Source organism: Podarcis cretensis, assembly GCF_951804945.1.
Source record: "Podarcis cretensis genome assembly, chromosome: 5".
NCBI classification, from domain to species: Eukaryota; Metazoa; Chordata; class Lepidosauria; order Squamata; family Lacertidae; genus Podarcis; species Podarcis cretensis.
Genome location: NC_137174.1, coordinates 36,952,401 through 36,972,301, shown reverse-complemented (window position 1 = coordinate 36,972,301; position 19,901 = coordinate 36,952,401). Strand labels below are relative to the sequence as shown.

Genomic DNA, 19,901 nt, shown 5'->3' with positions numbered 1-19,901 from the left:
CCAGACCTTTGGTTTATTGACAACCGATGCCCTTTTAAATGTGTTATGGGAGGGGGATTATTGGTTTGTTTTTTGCTCTTATTTTTATTGTGTATTTGTGTATCGTATGTTGTGATTTTATGTTCTGAACCGCCCTGAGATCTACGGATGAAGGGTGGTATACAAATAACAATAAAAATAACAATACTTGAATTATTAAAAAGGGGTGGGGGGGAATACAATTTACTGAGCACCAGATAGCAGCAAAAAAGTCACCCAAAATGGATCTAGTCCTGAAGAAACCCATCTTCTGAAGGATTTGTTGTATGGGGAAGTCACCCATTGGCATGCATGCATACCCACAGCAGCTGTTGCCATTTGCATGATTATAATTTTTTAAAATAACCCTGCACATTTGATTCCAAAATCCAACAGTAGCTTGACCCACGAGGGAGAAATATAACTAATTTCAGAGCTTGTTTTAATAAGGAATACAATGCCAGAGAAGCTTGGACGTTTCAATCTGATGAATTATTTCTGCCGTCATTCTGGCTCAGAGGATGAATCACCAGAGTTTTAATATATTGTTGATCAGCATCCCAGAGAAAACAGAAGAATTATCCAAACAGAATGAGGTCTCAAGGGGCTCATGGAAAAAGCCTCGCTCTTTTACGAAACGTTTGTGAGGTTGAGAAGGCAAAAAGAGAAGGGAGATAACCGAGTGGAGGAGGGGTCTCTGTGAGCTGCTTGAATCTCCCTGAGTATATCCATTTTGATCTTACGTTTTCATCCATTGTTTGCTCAGGGTACATGTTGGTTCCACCCCCGCCCCAAGCGCAATAAAGTGACCCTGCTCTGTATTTGGGATGATGAGTACAGCAGCAGAACAAATTGTCTCTGAAAGGCACAAATTGCACATCAGTCTTCCTCACAAACACCTGTTTCTTTAAGAACTAACAACAGGAAAATGCACTTAGGGGAAAAAAGAAAGCCATTAAAGATATGAATGCCGAGTGAGTGCCGCAAATGAGGTGGCACCATGGGCCAAAGTACACATGATGCTCATCATGTGTGTGTGTGTGTGGGGGTGTTTCTCTCTCTCAGTTCTGTGGATTTTATTTTACAATAGGCAGCCACCAAAGCTGCAAACTGAAGTGAAAGAGCAGTGGGAGGGAGGAGAAGGGGCAGGAAATTCTTTGTCGTTTTCACTTTCGCCGTTTTCCTGCAATGAATCGCTCCCTCTCAGTTATGAAGGTACAAACATCTGCATCTTTTCCCTTGCGGAACCAAAAAAACCCCCATCTAAGGCTGTGTTCTTCCAAAGAGGGAAAAAAGAGGTATATACTGAGAACCATGTGTAGTTCGGCCCTGTGGAACAACATGATATTTGTATGTACTGTATTAGAAATTGCCCCAATATGTGGAGAATCTTCCTCATGCTTTAAAGAAAATTCAGAGAAGTGTAAATTTTTGACGGATCACTGTGTTTCATTCTTTGTATAGTGGACGCTCGTGTTGCGTGTTGAGTCCCACAATGCCACCCACCAAAAAATTCACGCTTCACACATGATTTTTTGTTTAAGGTTTTTGGCATAATTTTGGCCACAACTTTATTAAAATACAAAAAATGTGAGTGGTTGCTTAGGCATTGGTTATGACTATCTGTCCTTGCCCTCAGGGACAGAGCTGGCCTTCCGGACACCAGCGGAAGCCAGCTGGCCTTCCGGACACCAGTGGAAGCCAGCATGGGAAACAAGTATTGGGTGAGAAAATGAGGCTGGGACACAGACCATCACCTCTCACCCTCATGTTCCGGTGGGGCTTGCACGGCCCAAGTCCGACTCCGGGGACAAGGACGAAAAGAATGGCAAGCCCCTGGATTCCTTTAACGGAATTCCCTTCGCATCATTTGGAGGGATAGGCACTTACCCCTCCAAGCACCAATTTAACCAATGCCTAACCGCCAACCTTACAAGTTGTGACGATTTGCTACGCAGTAGGCAAAAACCAAATGGCACCAGCCAATCAGCCAGATGGCAAAATTCCTACCAGGCCCCCGCACCAAGGCGAACGACCCCATGACAGGCATAGCAAGGTCAAGCGATATGAAAAAACCACCCTATAAAAGGGAGGGAGGGCGGGTGATCCGGTGCAAAATGGCCAAGAGGACGTCCTACGTCTGGCCCCTGTATTTAAAGACTCTGACCCCTCCTCCAAATTGGCAACAATCAAAACTCCCCAGCAACCCAAAGTTAACCACTTAAAGGTTTGGGTTCCTCACCAAATTTGCCTAGTCACTGCAGGGTGGCCTGTTTCCCCAACCGCAACACGTGCTCTCTGTTATGGAGAACACGCTTTGTGAACGTGATCCGTGCGGGAAGCACATTCGCAACCTGCAGTGTTCGCAACCTGCAGCGCCACATCTGAGAATGTGCGGGTTGTGATTCTGTGCACAATTTAGCATTTCTGCGCATGCGCAAGTGCCAAAACCCAGAAGTAACTCATTCTAGTAATTCTGGGTTTGGCGCAGTGCACAACCTGAAATCACGCAACCCAAGGAGTCTTTAACCCAAGGTATGACTGTATTGTTTTGGAAAGTTCAAGTTAGGTAAGTTCACCTTTATATGTGAACTGAATCAAATTTCTCCATCATCCCTAGTTGGGAGCCGGGGCCAGAAAGGAGCAGAGTCACAGAGGGAACTTTTGCATTTGTATAATAGATGCCATTCCAGACACACAAAAGTCACACGCATCTCTTTGTCCACTGTCCAGGCAAACAACAGGCATTATTACTGTCCAGTAACACATCCCACCCAGGTCCAAAAGTCAAGGATGATTTAGAGCTTGGCCAGTGGGAAATTTGGTCTAGAAAGGAGCCAGGCAGAGGGATATGGAAGGTTCCCCACCCTTCTCTAGCTACAGCTGGTTCACTAGACAGCTTCGAGGAGCACAGTCACAAACATGTATACCCAGCTCAACTAGATATAAGATATGTGAGATCTGCAACTGGGATCTCCCACAGGTTTTCAAAATTAGTACCCGAGGGTTCGCTTCAAAAGCACTTGCATGAGGATGCTAATTTGTTTGAGTGTTATGGGAAGGGATTTTATTTAATTCCTTCCTCCCACACTGTTGCCATGATCCAAATGCCTCCCAGCTGTTATTATTAGCTTGTACGGGGTGGGGGTGGGGGAGGAGGATAAGTAGCTTTTGTACCCACTTAGGTGGCTAAGGATTCCTCGTGTGCTAAGAATAGAATCTGACCTTACCATAAATACAGAAGTTAAAAACAAGGATACAGAACTCTAAAAGCTTCAAAAGTACAGCCTTGTGCAGAACCTGTGCAGTTCAAAAACTTCAGGTGGCTGAACCCATAAGCTATAGGGTTGTTATAATAGCCATACATCAACAATATGTATAAAAACATAGAATCCTAGAGTTGGAAGATACCCCAAGGGTCATCCAGTCCAACTGCCTCCAATATAAGAATCTCAACACACGGTTTGCCAGCCAGTTTGAAACCATCCCAGACCTAGATTAGTTTTGCAAATGTGCTAGCCGTTTTATTGCAGAAAAATGCAGCCCAATCAATAAAAGTCAGCCTTCCTCAATGGCATATATTCATGTGCAGAACTTCTTTATGCATGAGTTCTAAATGCCAAAAATGAAAAACAAAACAAAACCCGGGTACAATAATTTAAACATATACTGTATTTTTCCGTGTATTGGACGCCCCCAGGTATAGGACGCCCCCTATTTTGGGGGATCCTAAATTAAGAAAATGGGGGGAAATTGCCCTGACTTGTCAAAATTTTGGGGGGGGAGGATTGCCCCGAGGCTAACAGCCCCACGTGTCTAACAGGCCATCTATCAGCTGTTCCCTCGCCGGCAATCGCTGAGCTTTTGGGGGGGCAGAGTTGAGCTTTGGGGGGAAGAATGGTGAAGCTTTGTTTTCCAATTACTTTTAGCACTTTTCGCCTTTCCCACGGAGCCTCTGTACAGTATTCTGCTTACCTCTTCCCACTCTACCCGCCCTACAGCTGGGAGGCTGTAGGCAGTCCATTTTTGCCGTGCGGTGTCCTCACACGGCTCCATTTGTGCGCGGGCGGCACAACGTTACACAGGAGGAGCGCGGTGAGTGAAGTAATATCCCTCCCTCTGCACCTTTAACATCAGTGAACATCACAGTAAAGGCACAGAGGGGAGAGATATCTTCGATCGCCGCAGCCAACTGGAGAGGCAGCGCCTTTCCCACAGGGCATTCTCAGTCTGCTTGCCTTCTCACACTCTGCCCACTCTACAGGCAGAGGCTGCATGGGGGAGGCTGTGCATGTGATCTGTTCTTTCTGTGCAGCGTCTTTGCACACCTCCATTTGTGTGCGGGCGGTGCAACGTTACACAGGAGGAGCTCAAGGCACAATGTTTCGCCGATGTTAAAAGTGCAGAGGGGGGGGATATGACTTCAATCGCCGTGCTCCTCCTGTGTAACATTGCGCTGCCCATGCACAAATGGAGCCGTGTGAAGACACTGCACAGCAAAAATGGACTGCTTCCCTCCCCACTGTAGGGCAGGCAGAGCAGGAGGAAGCAAGCAGACTACAGAGGCCCCGCAGCTCGCCACTGCCAGGAGCTGCGGTTGCTAAAGCAAGTTCCATATTTGTTTATATATTTAATTGCTATATTCCATGGATAAGACAACCCACCTTTTTAGACCTAAAAAATTGGGTAAAAAACCTCATCTTATGTTGGAGCCTGCCGTTACAAGTGGCACTTCTTTAGGGTAAAATAAAGACACAGAAAGCCAGTAATATTTCCATAATAAGAGAGAGCAGCTCGTTCAGACTTCTTCTCCTCTCCGGTCACTTTTTATTGTCCTTTGTTCTGTCCAGCCACATGGCCGTTTGCCAATCTCATGTTACCTCATCCGGTCAAGTTTTTATTACCCTTTTACCATATAAGGTAATCATTGCCCAGAGGAATGTCAGGGGGCACCCTGCAGTTTTTACAAGCCTCTGCCTTGCCTGTATGACTCCCACATGCCCTCTTTCTTTATTTTTTAATTAGAGTCATAAATGTCCGTTCCAATACGATTATATCGAGTGCGATAAGCGACTCTTGTAAAACCGGAAGCGGGCCGCGGACTGGAGAACCATGCAGTACATATAGAGATTAAGGAAGGAATACATTGAATACAGCAACACAAAATAATGCAAATAACTACTATAATGATCACTAAAATTAATAAATGTCGAAGCCAACTTCCATCCGGAAGCCAAGAATATAAGAATTCTGATTCCAAGCTGCATGGTAGGCTTCCTTTCTAGTTTATAGCCATGCACTTGTGTCACTCCTACAGCACTGAGAATGGTCACTGTATGTTCCTGTAAGAGAACAAGAGCTATTAAAAGTGAATTTCAATGTATATTGACAGTTTGGATATATGCCCCATGATTCTTTCCCCTCTTTAATTTGAAAACAAATGGGGGCAGGCATACACACCCAACATTTAGAAGCATGCAATAAACTGGTAAACTTAATCATATCTTGTACAAAAATATTATCCCTCCATATTTTATGATAATTTTCTCCCCTAAAAGTCTTATTCAACAACACAGTTCTTATAGTTCGAGAGTGGCTGAGCCGTGGATGCTGCCAGCCAGAGTAGGATTCTGATGACTGTGGCTTGCCAGCTGATAAGGTGAAATATGGTGGTTTCAACTGGACTGTGTCGTCTGCTTCTCTTCCTTGTATAACGGTGCAGCAAAGGATGGCAAGGCAAATGGTGAGGAAGGCAAACACTGCCAGATGCAGTTCGTGTGCAGCACCTCTAGGTGGCGCATGCGGAAAGGTTTCGATGCTTCATCCACAAAATGCTGACAAAGTGTAGGGGAGTTCCGCATGCCTTGTGGCCGAACAACCCACTGATATCGCTGGGTGGGCTGCGAATTGTTATATACTGGCAATGTAAAAGCAAACTGTTCCTGTCTGCTGGGGCCAGTGGGATGAAAGTGGTTCAATGTGGCCGAAAGTCAATTGTTCAGAAATAAGCTGTTCAGAAACAAGATGGTGCCATTGCTGCAGATTTTTCTTTTGGTGGAGGCCACTCTACCCACACTGAGGTATCGGTGATCTTGGTTTGCCACGCTGGAAACGTTGTATTGGTGGCTACAGGCTGGTTTTTATTTTGCGCTGCTGTTAACAGATGAGCTGCTGTACCTACAGACTGACAAATGCGAAGCATGGCTGCTGTGTCTGTGGCAGGATTGTGTATTATCGGTTGTAATGCAACCTTACAATCCTCGTTTGCATTTTCAAAGGCCAATTGTTTGATAATTATTTGTTTGGCTTCAGGATTTTCAATTTGTCTACTCACTGCTGTAATCAGCCTGTCCATGAAGGAGGAATATGATTCTCTAGGTTCTTGTCTGATTGAACCCCACCTAGACTGAATACTGGTGGGTTCCAGGATTTTTCTCATTGCTTGTTGAGCAGCAAGAGCAGTATCCCTCAATAAGATCTGCAGCAGTGTGGCTTGCACTGAAGCCTGAGCAAAGGGCCCACGCCCCATCATAGCATCCATCACATCTGCGAGGGTAAGATTAGGATTATTCCCTCTTGCTTGTTGCAGTAAAGCAGGAGCATAAGCACGACAGGCGATTTCCCATTCATGGGCAAACAATACACCTGCTGATGGGGGAAACACTGTACGTGCCAAAAGCTTGATGTCATCTGGAACCAACAGCTGGGCTAATGTGGCTTCCAAAAGAGCTTGTGTAAATGGAGCTTGCAGTCCATTTGTCCTAACTGACAATTGCAGTTCTTTCAAGATTTTAAAGTCAAAAGGTTGGTGCTGGGCTTGAGTTCCTGCTGGAGCACCAGCAGGGGGCACAATAACAGGGAATGCCACAGTATCCTGATTTAAAGAACAGACAAAAGCTGCACGTTGAGAAGGGGTAGCTTGTTCTGCCGCTGAAAGAGCAGGGTCATTTCCAGCTAGACCACTGTATTTTTGCAGGATTGGGTCCTCTGGTGAGGCACTGTAATCTGGAGGTTTGGGGTCTGGGGCTGCTGGCAAAACAAGTGCTGGAACACATGGCAGAACAGCAGGCTGAATTAAAGACGCTGAAGGTTGTATTGGCAATGAAGCCATGGAGATATTTTTTGGTGATAAAGAGCCCATAGCATAACGAATCTTGCACCAAGCATTTAAAATTCGAACACCTATGCTGGGATGTCCATGAAAATGTGCTCCAATCTTATCCCATTGTTTTAGTTCCCATGTCCCATTTGCAGCAAACCAGGGGCAATGCTCATCGATGGCTTGAATGAGCTGTATCAAATCACCATCAAGAACTTCCAATTTGTTGGAGGAGAGGAGAAATTTTAAGTCTCTTAAAAATTTCTGTTGGGGAGTAGTCAAAGAGGTGCCCATGTTTCTAAAATCAATATAAAAGGGATCAAACTCACCAGGGATCTTTTTTTAAAGATGTATAAGCGCTTTGAAATCCTTGCCGGACGTGGTGAGCCGATGATATCCACTGCTTGGATTGAAAGTCCTCTCACAGTGTCTGTTAAAATCCTCTTAGTCTGCCTCAGACTGTTTCCTTTAAGTTGCTTCTCACGGTTCTCTTTGAAGTCTGTCTCACACTGCTTCCTTTAGTCAGCCTCTTTTCTTTTAAGTTTTCCTCTTCTTTTAATTGAGCCTCCTCTTCTTTTAATTGAGCCTCACACGGGGCACCATTTGTTGGAGCCTGCCGTTACAAGTGGCACTTCTTTAGGGTAAAATAAAGACGCAGAAAGCCAGTAATATTTCCATAATAAGAGAGAGCAGCTCGTTCAGACTTCTTCTCCTCTCCGGTCACTTTTTATTGTCCTTTGTTCCGTCCAGCCGCATGGCCGTTTGCCAATCTCATGTTACCTCATCCGGTCAAGTTTTTATTACCCTTTTACCATATAAGGTAATCATTGCCCAGAGGAATGTCAGGGGGCACCCTGCAGTTTTTACAAGCCTCTGCCTTGCTTGTATGACTCCCACAGTCTTATAGATGGAAAAATACAGTAACTCCTATGACTTCAAATTATATGCTCAGCAATGTCTCAAGATACAACTTTTGCTGATAGCTATCAGGAAGCTGAAATGTGTATGATGTTTGAAAAATTCACTGAAGAACACTGGTTATATTTTTTTTGATTGGGTGAGTTTTTCACGTTTTTATACAAGTCGTTGATATATGGCTATTGTTACAATCTTCTACCTTAAGGGTTCATCAGTATTGGCCTTGATGTTCAGATTAACCATAATTGTTACAGGACTTTCATTTAGCTTGTATATGTCTCCTTGGGAACTCTTTTTTCCCTACATATTTAGCTTTTCTATCTTCAAAGCAAAGCACATGGTTATTCCATTTTTTTCACAACAAGCCTGTGAAGTAGGTTATGTTAAGAGATGGCAATCTATCCACTAGTGCTTTTCATGCTCAACTAGGGATTTGAACCTGGATCATCCTGGCATTAATCTGACATGCTAACCACAACACCAGATAGATTCCCATATTATTCAATGCAGCTTATGCACGAATGATTTTTTAAAAAAACTATTTCCATTTGCAATCCTGAAAATAACTTGACTTGGTTGAATTCATTTGCTCCTCCTCCTCCCAAAGTAAACTCAAATATAGATAACTCAAATATAGAATGTATGCCGTCAATCTTCAATTTATAAGAATAAAAGGGCATACGGTTCTACTGCGGTTAAGGCCATGCCATATAATAATGTCAGCAATGAACTTTATATGATTCATAGAGGAAGATAAACCAATCCACAAGATAAAAGAGACAAAGGCTGCAATCTTATGCTCATTTGCCTGGAAATAACTCACATTGAACTGAGTTAAACTTAGTAGCCATGTGTAGCTTTGCGACATCTGTGTGTTCTTTAATGTTCCATTTTTGACCTCTTGATATAAAGTGAATGTATTAATTTCTCCTCTTTAAACTCTTGAACTCCACTCTCCCCAGTCCTACCCTGACATTCTAATCACTATCCAGTGGACGCTCGGGTTACGAATGTGATCCGTGTGGAAGGCACGTTCGCAACCCACAACGTTCGCAACCCACAGCGCCATGTCTGCGCATGCGCGGGTTGCAATTTGGTGCTTCTGCGCATGCATGAAGTGCAATTTAGTGCTTCTGCATATGCACGACCGCCAAAACCCAGAAGTAACCCGTTCTGGTACTTCTGGGTTTTGGCGCGTCTGTAACCCGGAAAAAACCCAACCTGAAGCATCTGTAACCCGAGATATGATTGTATCACACCGACTCTTTATTGAAAAACCATCTAAGAGTTAAAAACAAAACAAAACACTAGAGGAACCACCGTGAAGTGTGAGTCTTGTTCTGAATCTTTTCCCCAACTGTGACGCTATGAAGGTGTTATTGCACTGCAGCATTGCTTTTGTTGTATTGCAAGGGAAGGGAAGTTTACAGATGTAGTACCTTCTGGTTTGTTGGTTTTTAAAGGGATGCTGGGATGAATTGTAGCTCAGCTAGGTCTGCAAGACTGTGGTAGGGTTTAGAAGGAAGGCAAACCTTTTGCATTAGAAGTCAAGCTCATGTCCAATAACGGGACTCCCTCACCCAAAGTGCAGGCGCACACCTGAACATGTCATGCTAAATAGCATGTCTACCAAAATCATAGTATTGTCCTACAAAGGACAGACCTCACCATCAGTGTCCATTTGGCCAGCTTAGCATTTCCCCTTGCCACACACACTATTGTCCATCAAATAATAAGAAAAGAAACTATCAAAGAGGAAAGGGAAAAAAATGGTGAAATTCTCATGAGCTGACTTCATGGTTTGTGTCATAGTTTCCTTACAAAGCAGTGGCCAATAGGTTTTTGTGAGTGCCCTCTCTTTCATTATACATATTATCTCACCAAAGGTGTACACTCTGCAGCCTCCCTGGGTGCCTCTGCTTCAATTAAAGTCCAAGGGAAGTTATGATGAGGTAGCTCCTCCCTTGGGTTTTTTTTCCAAATCAGAAGGCATGGGCAGCCAGGGATGCTGTAGAATGCTGGGGGGAATATAGTTAACCTTATAAATCTTAAAACATTCAAATAGGGACTGGTACACTTGAGGGGGTGGGGGGGAATGCTTCAAGTTATTTTTTTCCTGTATTTCATTGGCAGTTAAAAACATTCCTCTAAATCTGTACTCTGTTGGAAGGAAAAATATTTTATTTTCAGGAGTTGGTGGGTAATGTGTTTTACTACTGAGTATCATTGTGTGGGGGCAGAGGTAGGCTGGAGCATGTATTGCTTTGCAGTGAGTGAAGTTGTTTCTTAGAGCTGGTTGGCACTGCAAGAAAATAAAAGCAGGTCACATATAAATGATTTACATATGAGCTGTCGTTGCAAAGCATAGAGCAAAATAAAATAGCCACTTATGAATAATGAACAGATTTCTTTCTTTCCAAAGGAGGGCAGACCTTGCAAATGGAGAACTCTACATCCCACCATCCCTGCTTCAAAAAACAACAACAACAAAGCTCTAATTTCTGAATGTCAGAGTTCTTCTTTGCAAATGGAGAATCCATTGCTGTGAAAAACACTTCTGGCCTGTGAAGAAGAGGTCTTATTTGTACACCGCCCTGAAATCCTGCAGGATGGTCTAAAAGTTTAATTCATAAGTAAACAACAGCAACAGTTCTGATATTCAGGGACCTAATTTTGTTCTCTAAGTCACAGAACATAGTCTGGTGTGGGGTTCCAAATTCTTTAGCTGCTAAAGTTTGCACCTCTTTGGAAGGGAGAAAGAAATAATTGCATTGGCTCTTTTGATCTGCAGGCAAGGTCTCTGTGTGGGTGCATTTCTCCTTAGCTGCTTCCTGCCTCCTGAAGAAACAAACACTCCCTAGGCAGAGTGGGAGGCAGCACTAACTGGAGTGCCCTGGCTGCTATTTGTCCTGGCTGCCAGCCTTAGGAGCCTAATTAAACTGCCTAGACTTATGCTGAGTAGATGAAAAAAGGATGCCAAGACACACACCCCTTCTGTTCTGCTAGCCACTCTTACAAATAGCCCAGCCTGTAGCTGGAGTCTTCCTATGTGCTTTGAAATGCATGCCTGAAGGCAGATTTCTCTCACTGCTGCAGAGCTCCTGTAGTGTTTAGTTTCTAATGGAGATATGGCCAAGAAGTCAGCAGAAGCTTTTAAAGGAGCGCCTTCCACCCCTATTGGCCTAAGCTATGAATGGGATCATTTGTGAAAAACAACTAAGACAAGAAAGGAGATGCAGTGTGATTGCATTTTTAAAAATATCCCCATCAGCTTCTGCTCTTCTTGCTCCTCTCTAGGGGTTTAAGAAGGTATCATTTTCTGTTCCACCCTGAATTTGTTGCATGCAGTGCTGATTCCTTTCCACTGCAGTTCGTCTTTCACCTCCAACATTCTTTGTCTTGTCTGTTGTGATTATATTACATACGCAACTTAAGTAATTCATTACGTAAAGTGCATTATCATTATGTTATTCCACCCCACACATTTCAGTGCAAAGAAACTTCAATGCATATGGGGAGGATGTAATCAATTGCGTATCGTTTGCAGACTGAATCAACAGCAGCAAATACTGATCATATTCACTGCATGGATTTCTGTTCCAGCCACAAGACGAATAATGGAACACTCAATTCCCTGTCTCGTTTCTGTTTTCATCAAGTCAAAACTTACTGTTACAAGATTTTCATTGATTGGAAATGAAGCATTATGACTACCCTAAAATGCTTGCAAGTGCAAAGTGTATTGAAACTGGAATCATGTATGACTGCCCCAAGAGCATCATGAGCACAACTCATCAGGAATGTGCAATCTAAAGAACATCTGGAGGGGCCCTTATGGCTGGACCATTAAGAGCGAGAGAAAATAAACATTGTTTTTGAAAAGGCTTTCCTCTTGTCTTCTGAAAATGGGTAGTATGATGAACTGTGGGTGTTAGCATGCCTCCCCCACGTATTTATCACCTAGGACTTCTCCTCGTCTTGCTCTGAGGTCAGTATTGGCCCTAGCTGTGAGCTTTCTGGTTGCCACCATTTTGCCTGCTCACCAGTTCTGGCAATCAGCCTATCTGCAGAGTGGGGCATTTGTCAGTGTCCACCTGGCTGATGTCTTGGCTGTGCTCCCACAGCTCCTGCCACTACCTGGGCAGCCACCAGCCTTAGACTTTCCCAGTAGTGGAGATGATTTAATAGGCCAAGCCACTCCTAGGCTCTGATCAGGGCTTGGTGACAACCAAATTTTATCTACAAAAAGTTGTGGAAGATCAAATCTGGTGGCCACTAGCTCAGGTTTTTTGGCTTCCAGCCCATTGCAGGGTCACTAGGTAAGTCCACTTGCAAGCATGAAGGAGAGGCTGGGAGGTCCAATTAAGGGGGTCACTGTGGGACCCGTGTGGTAGTGGGGATCCTGCCCAGGGCCCTTCAAAACCTAGAGCAGGCATAGGCAAACTCAGCCCTCCAGATGTTTTTGGGACTACAACTCCCATCATCCCTGACCACTGGTCCTGTTAGCTAAGGATGATGGGAGTTGTAGTCCCAAAACATCTGGAGGGCCAAGTTTGCCTATGCCTGACCTAGAGCCAAGCTTGTTGGCAATAAAGTTCAGAGATAATCAACAATTACACCGCGGATCAGGATGTGAATCCCCACGTTAGAGATTTTCTTTGTAAAACATTCTCTTGTCCTTAGCATCAAAGTTTTGCATCTAGCTTTTTTAAAAAAATAGGGGAACAATCAAATACTCAATCCCCTCCAAAAACCATTTCATAATGGTAGAGATCAACAAGATCTGCACAATGTAAGTGCTCAGCATGATTTTATAATATACTGCTGAGTATAACTGTGCTGCTTAGTCCCCCAATTTATGACCAGAGATGAGTGTATTTGTTAAATCTGTCAAACCATCAATCATAACTCTGTTCACAGAAATAAATAATGCAGAACAGCCATTCAGGTACTGTACACTTAAAGTGTGGTGTGGGTGTGGGTGTGCTCTTGCATTGATACAATAACCCTGGAGTGGATCCTGATCAGCATGAATTTGTATTTCTGTGCAAAATGGGTATATTCAGGTTACATACCAAGAAGCAAGCTGGGAATTCTCCACAAGTGTGTGTATCAATGCCTTAGAGTTTTTTTTTAAAAAAATAAAAAAATAAAAACAAAAACACTGCTGTTTTGAGTGGAGAAGCAGTGGCAAGCCAGGGGATTCTTGACCTACTAATAATTTGCCCCATCTAATGCTCCCTGCCTCTTGGTCCCAGAGGTACATTTGGTTTTTTAGGCTGGATGAATTCAATTTTCATGAATTCTGAGAAGAACCAAGATGATCTGCACTTCCCAGGCTAACACCCATGGATCAGAACGTAAGCTACTCATCAATTTCCAGTCTCCCCCAATGTTCTGATGCACAGGGGCATAGCTAGCTACTCTGGCACCCGGAGTGGCGGGGGCAGAGTGAGCCACCCAGGAGGGCGGGGTGATCTGAACACAGGGTGCTGCGGCCATCCACCCAGGTGGGTGGCACGGCAAGCTACCCACGGAGTCCGCCTGGTGGACATAAGCCCCACGCTGCCATTTTGGGAGAGACATGTGGCTCAGGTGCTCTGCAGGCCAGGCCCCGCAGTAAGTGCCATCCCCCGCGGTGTGCCATTTTGTCACACAACCCCCCAAGGATGACACCCGGGACCAGGATGAGCCGCACCACCCACACCCTCCTTCCTACGCTCCTGCTGATGCAGTTCTGAACTCAGAACAATGCAAATATGCATGGGAAGCTGTGTTTTGTGAGGAGGAAAGTGTTTTAGAAATATGGATTTAAATGCAATTTTTGAGAGTTGGTTTTTCTAAAATGCAGATTAATACAGAAATGGGATGGAGCAGATCTCTGGGTAAACATATGTGAAAGTAAAAAGGACTGAGAATTAGACCAATCCCCTCATCATTCACTGAAAGTTCTATTCCTATAATGTCAGCCAGAACCTATTCATGTTTACTGATCATGCCTCAAATTCCCACTGCTTTCAAGGGGATTTTCTTCTGAGCTCAGGTGCACAAGATTGCAAGCTTTACTTGAGACTGCAAGCAGCTCCCTTCCATTACCAACATCCCAGAATATACGTTTGGCTAGAGTTCATTGGTGAAGATAACAAGCCCAAAGATGAAAGAAAGGAGGCTGATTGTGTCCTTGAAAATGCTGCTGTCGATCTGGATTGTTTTTTAATGCATAGGCCTGGCAGGGGGATTTTGAGACAGAAAAAGAACCAAGATGCTAGGAAGTGTTTCCTTAATTTTCAATTCCTCAACATTTTTAATGTTCTTGTCAATCTACCTATAAACTTCAATGCACATATTTGTTTATTATTTATCGTGATGAGTTACCTATTAGCATAGACTCTAGGTGGCACATAATAATGTAGCCAACACAAATTAAAAGACAAATCAATTTATTAGGTAAATATCAAATTAGATAAAAGACAACATCAACCCCCAAAATACCCCGTTAAAAATTGGTGCAATAATCCTACTGGGGATACACAATATTAAAAGGTGTCAAAAGGTCAGGGTAAAGTGAACAAAAAAATCTTTTTCTTTGCCTGATGCTGAAAATATATCACTTTAGGTGCCAGGCAGAGAAAGCCAACACTCAAGCGTTGAGGAGCCAACACTGAAAAGACTTTCTCTCATACATGCCTTAAGAAAATGGACAACATGCACTAGATAGTAACAGGGGATTGTGGATTTGCAATGTAATGATTCCTGAAAATGACAATAGGCTAAAAAAGTGAGGCCTGCAACAAAACATTGCACCCTTAACTACAAGTTAGTTTGCGTTGCTGTTTCACAGAATTTCCATTAATTCCTCATACAAATTAATCAGGAGATTTTAGCATAGCAGCCAATATTATGAGTGGTGAGCTAGAAAACTGCAGAATTGAACCATGCCAAGCCGAGGAATCCAAACCCCCATTCCAGCATACTGGTGGCGTTTGGCTGCAGCAGCAGCCTTCTGCCTGCCTCTGCTGGCAAGGACCTCTGCCACCACGCAAAAATGTGGATGGGCAGAAGTTACAACCGGTGGTACCCTTGCCAGCAGCAGCTGGAAAGAATCCCATTAATGGGAAGTTTCTGGGGTGGGATGGAGTGCAGCTGGGCCTGTGAAGGACACACTGGGTTCTAAGCTGGGCCAGCTATGAGCCATCAGCCTGATCCAGGACTCTCCACCACATCAGCCAGCAAAAACCAAGGGTGCTGCCCCAAAAATTGGTGCTCCTCCCCCCTCATCTTCTTCCCTGGCTTTCACAAGCAGCAGCCCTTCTGCTCCCCAGGCTATGACCTCCAGGTGTGGCCTTAGACCATGGGTAAGCAAACTAAGGCCTGCGGGCTGGATCAGGCCCAATCGCCACCTAGATCTGGCCCGCAGACAATCCAGGAATCACCGCATGGATTGCCAGTGTGTGGATCGCCAGCGCGCCCATTCTTTCCCTCTCCCTCACACGGCGGTGCTTTTCTCCTCAGGGATGGAGCAATCTTGTCCCACACCAGGCACTGTCGACAGCAGGAATCAGCTTGCCCGCCTGTCCACCTCAGCAGCTGCTGCCTTTTCCTCCTGCTCCTCCTCCCTCTCCCTCAGTCCGCCCTTCCTTCCTTCTTTCCACCACTTTTCCAAGCCATTTTCTCACATGCTTTCTTCGTCACCGCCTGCCTGCCTACCTCCCTCCTTCATTCCTCCCACGGTGTTCAGGCCGGTTGTTACAGTGGCCGTGGCCGCAGCTTGCGGGTTGGCAGGCGGCTGTCTTCTTCTCCACAGTACCTCTCAAGAAGCAGCAGCAGCAGCAGGTGGTGGGTAAAAGCTCCAGCAACGCCCTGGTTCCCCTACCTCTGTCCACGGCTCCTCCGCTGGGGCTGCTGCTTCTGTCTTCACCTGCCGACACAACCTCCTACCCCGCCACGGCGCCTGGCTGGCTGGAGAAGCCCAACTGCGGCTATTGGGGCGACAGCTGAGGCAGGTAATGCGAAGCATCTTCAGGCCTCTTTGCGAGCAGGCAAAAATCGTTCCTTCCCCCCCCCAAAAAAAAATATAGTCCTGCCCCCCACAAGGTCTGAGGGATAGTGGACTTGCCCCCTGCTTAAAAAGTTTGCTGACCCCTGCCTTAGACTGTTATCTCTCAGCCTCAGTATCCTTTCATCTGCAACACAAGGGGATAACCCTTTGTAAGGTTTCCTGAAAAAATATGTGCGAACTGCTGTGAACACTCCAAAAGTGTTAAGGAGACTCTACAGCCTTATGTAAAACGAGTCAATTGCTTCTCATGTTTTTGAGTCCTTAAGGACATTTAGCAAGGTCACAGTTGAGGCTTTGTTTGAAGCCGGGGCTCCCCAACCTTGCGTTTGCACAACAAGGAGCCCCTTGGGCTTCCAAAAGGGTTCCAGTGCTTCCATGTAAGTTTTTTGTACTGTTCACTATCTAGGAAAGTCTGTGATGCATGTTGCATCAAAATGTGGTTGCTGTTGTTGTTTTTCCCCAGAAGGATCTGTTTTTCCTTTCCCCTTAAAACTATTAAAAAGTATTAATAGCTGCAATCATCAGGGCGGGGGGAGAATATTTCAACTCTTTTGTCAATTATGCTACTTAATGGCATGATAGGACAGAGCACAGTAGGGGGTATATTTGAAGGTCATTAGCAATGCATGAGTGAAGCAGCTCCTCCTCTGGAGAGAGGAGGAGGAACGTTGGGGAAAGCTTTCGTTTTGATTTAGCAGAGGTTATCGCAGCATGAAAAGCAGGAGAGATGATTCCAAAAGAAAAGCTACAGAGCGCCTGTATGTGCGGGGGTCACAATTCATTTCACCGGTTTGATATGCAGAATTTGTTCTATGTGTATTTTGCTCATAATCTGACTCACACAATGTCACACAACAAGACGTATTATACCGTATTTTTCTGTGTATAAGACACCCCCATGTATAAGACGGCCCCTATTTTTTTAAACCCAAAATTAAGAAGTTTAGCTTTTTTGGGGGGTGGGGAGGTCTCTTCCACCAATCGCTCACCCGCCTGCCCGCCACTGCCGATCGTACACCTCGCCGCAGCTGCCAATCGACTGCCCAATTGCTGCAGTCACAGCCAATTGCCAGCACGCCTTGCCACAGCCACCAATCACCTGCCCAATCGCCACTGTCAATCTCCTGCTTGCTGCTGCCATTAATCGCATGTCCCCCCTTTGCATTCACTATCCGTGTATAAGACGACACAGAATTTTTGCCTAATTTTCTTTTAGCAAAAAGCTAAAAGCTCATTTTCTTTTAGCAAAAAGTCTTATACACAGAAAAACACGGTAATTCATTATATGGCACTAAGATGTATTGCAATACATCAAGTGGTTACTTTCAGCAGGTTGGGGCTGAAACAAAGTTGCAAAAGGGAGCTGAAGGACTGAAAAGGTTTACCTTCTTCTTAACACAGGACACAGTATCTGCTGTGATGTAAGTAGATATCATTTATGTATTGTATGCAGTGTATTCAGTGAGGGGATTTTTTAAATGAAAGGTTTATTTATATAGTATTTTCCTGAAGAGTTGTTGTGCCACGCTTTAGATTTACAGCAAAATTAAGTCTTTCCTTCCACCCCTCCACACACGCACACACCAGTTATTGTGTACATGGGTCATGGAGGGGAATAAAACCCTGGTGTTATTTTCTTAAGAATCTCAAAAAGCATTTTAATCTGGCAGACAATTGTTACTATCTTAAAGCATAGGCCTCTTTTCCCCCGTTCAGTTTTTCCTTCTATAAATTGGTTACATACAAAATTTCAAACCCCACAAAAGAGCACACTCTTTTTATTAAAGCTATTAGTACAATTAAAATACTGTCCTCCTACCCACAAAAGGATTTGTGGACCATTTAACAGCTCTCGTTTTGCATTACAATCCAATTTTCTAAGGAAGAATCATAAAGCATCCGAAGACCTTCTGTTTGAGAGCAGCAGCGGAGGCTCAGGTCAGTCAAGATATCTTATAGTCAATATTTCATGAAAATGAGAAAAGTTTTGATGGCTCATCTAATCGATGTCCTTGCCAGGGTAGGGCTGCTCCCTATCGAAAAATTGCCAGTTTTAAATTGGGATCAGGTAAAGGTCACATTCAGACTGATACTGAAGGCCTTGAAAGTCAGGACTCCCAGCACAGTTCAGTGGATATCAAGTGACAGGGAACATTTGTGTTACATTTCCTCTCGTTTTTATCCCTGGTCCTCTGAGGTATAAGTGACTGCAAGAGGGTGGCGATACACAGGCAATTATAACTGCTCAATTGAGCAATATAACATGGTTTTCATCTTAGCCAGTTCTTTTGTACTTATATAAATTTCGCCTTAGCAACTTCCAAAATGCAGCGAGAGCCCACAATAATGGTGGGCATAAGACCTCTCTGAGTCAGGGTGGGAGTGCCTATTATTCGCCCTGCGCATGATGGACTGGAAGCCCTTGATGTTTCAAGGTTGAGTCCTGGGTCCAAGCTAGTGGATGCAGGTTCCAGAGCCAGCCCACTCATGAGGCAAGGGGAGGCAACTGCCTCGGGCAGCAGTTTGTCCAGAAATTCAGGTGTACAGAATTTGCGACAGTAGTTTTCGGATTCCTTAAGCACTGCATCCACAACTTCAGTGCTCACACAGCCCAGGGCGGAAGAAATGCTGCTTTGCTGCAACTGTCCCCAGGTTGGATCCTGTGCATCCAGTGCTAGGCTTAGCTGAAACACCCCGTTTTCGAGGTTTCTGCTGGGTGGTAGCTTCCACCCAATATTTGAGGAGGTGCAGTGCACCCTTGAGGCTCCCCAGGGACAACAGAGCTCCCCAGCTAGTGGGGGCTGGTTGGGTCAGAAAGAGCTGAACAGAGGGTCTTCTCTACTCTATCCAAATCTCCTCCAGCGCAGCAGATCAGGGGCTTGGGTCACTCTATAATTTGTTGCCATGTTTTCTATGTACAGACTGCTTGCAATCTGCTAAATATCTCTCATGCACATAATTGCTTATGCAACGTTTCAAATATGTCTCACAAAATCTCATTTCTTATCCCCTCTGTTTCTGTAGAATGAATTTGTGTGTGTGTTGCAGATAACAATTGCTGATCAGGTCTGCGAAATAAAATTTCTGAATAAAGTTTATTTGTGCCCTATATAATCACTTTAAATGGAACCAAATAATTGTTACATCTAAAAAGGTTTTTTAAAAATTTTTTAACTTGTTTTCACAGTACTTGAGAGACTTCCAGAATAATTTATAGAGTCTCCATAGCTAATTCTTTACCATCCCTTTCTATTGTCTTGCTTCTTAAGAATTCAAATGCTTCACATCTTTAAAACTCTGTTGCCTCAGGCTCTTTATTATCCAATCAGTCCCAGTCTGTTAAGCTTCAAATGTGCCTTGATATACTGATCTTACAGTATTCCTCCCCCACCCCACCCCCCGCAGCCCTTCAGGACTGAAAGAAATCAGTAGGACTTCAGTGAGTTCAAAGACGGACTATTTACTTTTTCTGCTGCTCAATTTCCTGAACGCTCAGAACGTTCCTCAGTGATATTGAAAGAGATATACAGTACCAGACTGGCTCATTGTCTAGTTTATTCCATTCTTCTGATTGTTCAGCCTTTCCTTTGGTCTTTTCTCTTTCTTCTTGCCCTTGTTCCCTTTGGGGTCTTCCCAAATATGATCACAAACACACATTCAGCTTGATCGACAAGTGGAGTTTATTACGGAGAAATTTGCAGGATGTTCTCCTCTGTTCTTACCAAACCCTTCGGTCTCCTCGCCTCACACAGAGGTGAATGCTCTCCTAACCTGCAAGTAGGTTGTATAATGCTGGAGTTTTAGGAG

The 19,901-nt window shown here is 44.4% G+C and overlaps 1 protein-coding gene and 1 long non-coding RNA gene across 2 annotated transcripts in view; both read right to left on the bottom strand.

Annotated features, from left to right (window-relative positions):
• LOC307216304 (uncharacterized protein) overlaps positions 1-19,901 on the bottom strand; it is a 128,141-nt gene that overhangs the window by 101,192 nt on the left and 7,048 nt on the right. The window lies entirely within an intron of this gene.
• On the bottom strand, positions 5,185-6,100 carry LOC307216715. The gene is made up of 2 exons (XR_013839282.1): positions 5,352-6,100; positions 5,185-5,317 (listed from the first exon to the last, which is right to left on the bottom strand). It is a non-coding gene; the product is annotated as an uncharacterized lncRNA (long non-coding RNA).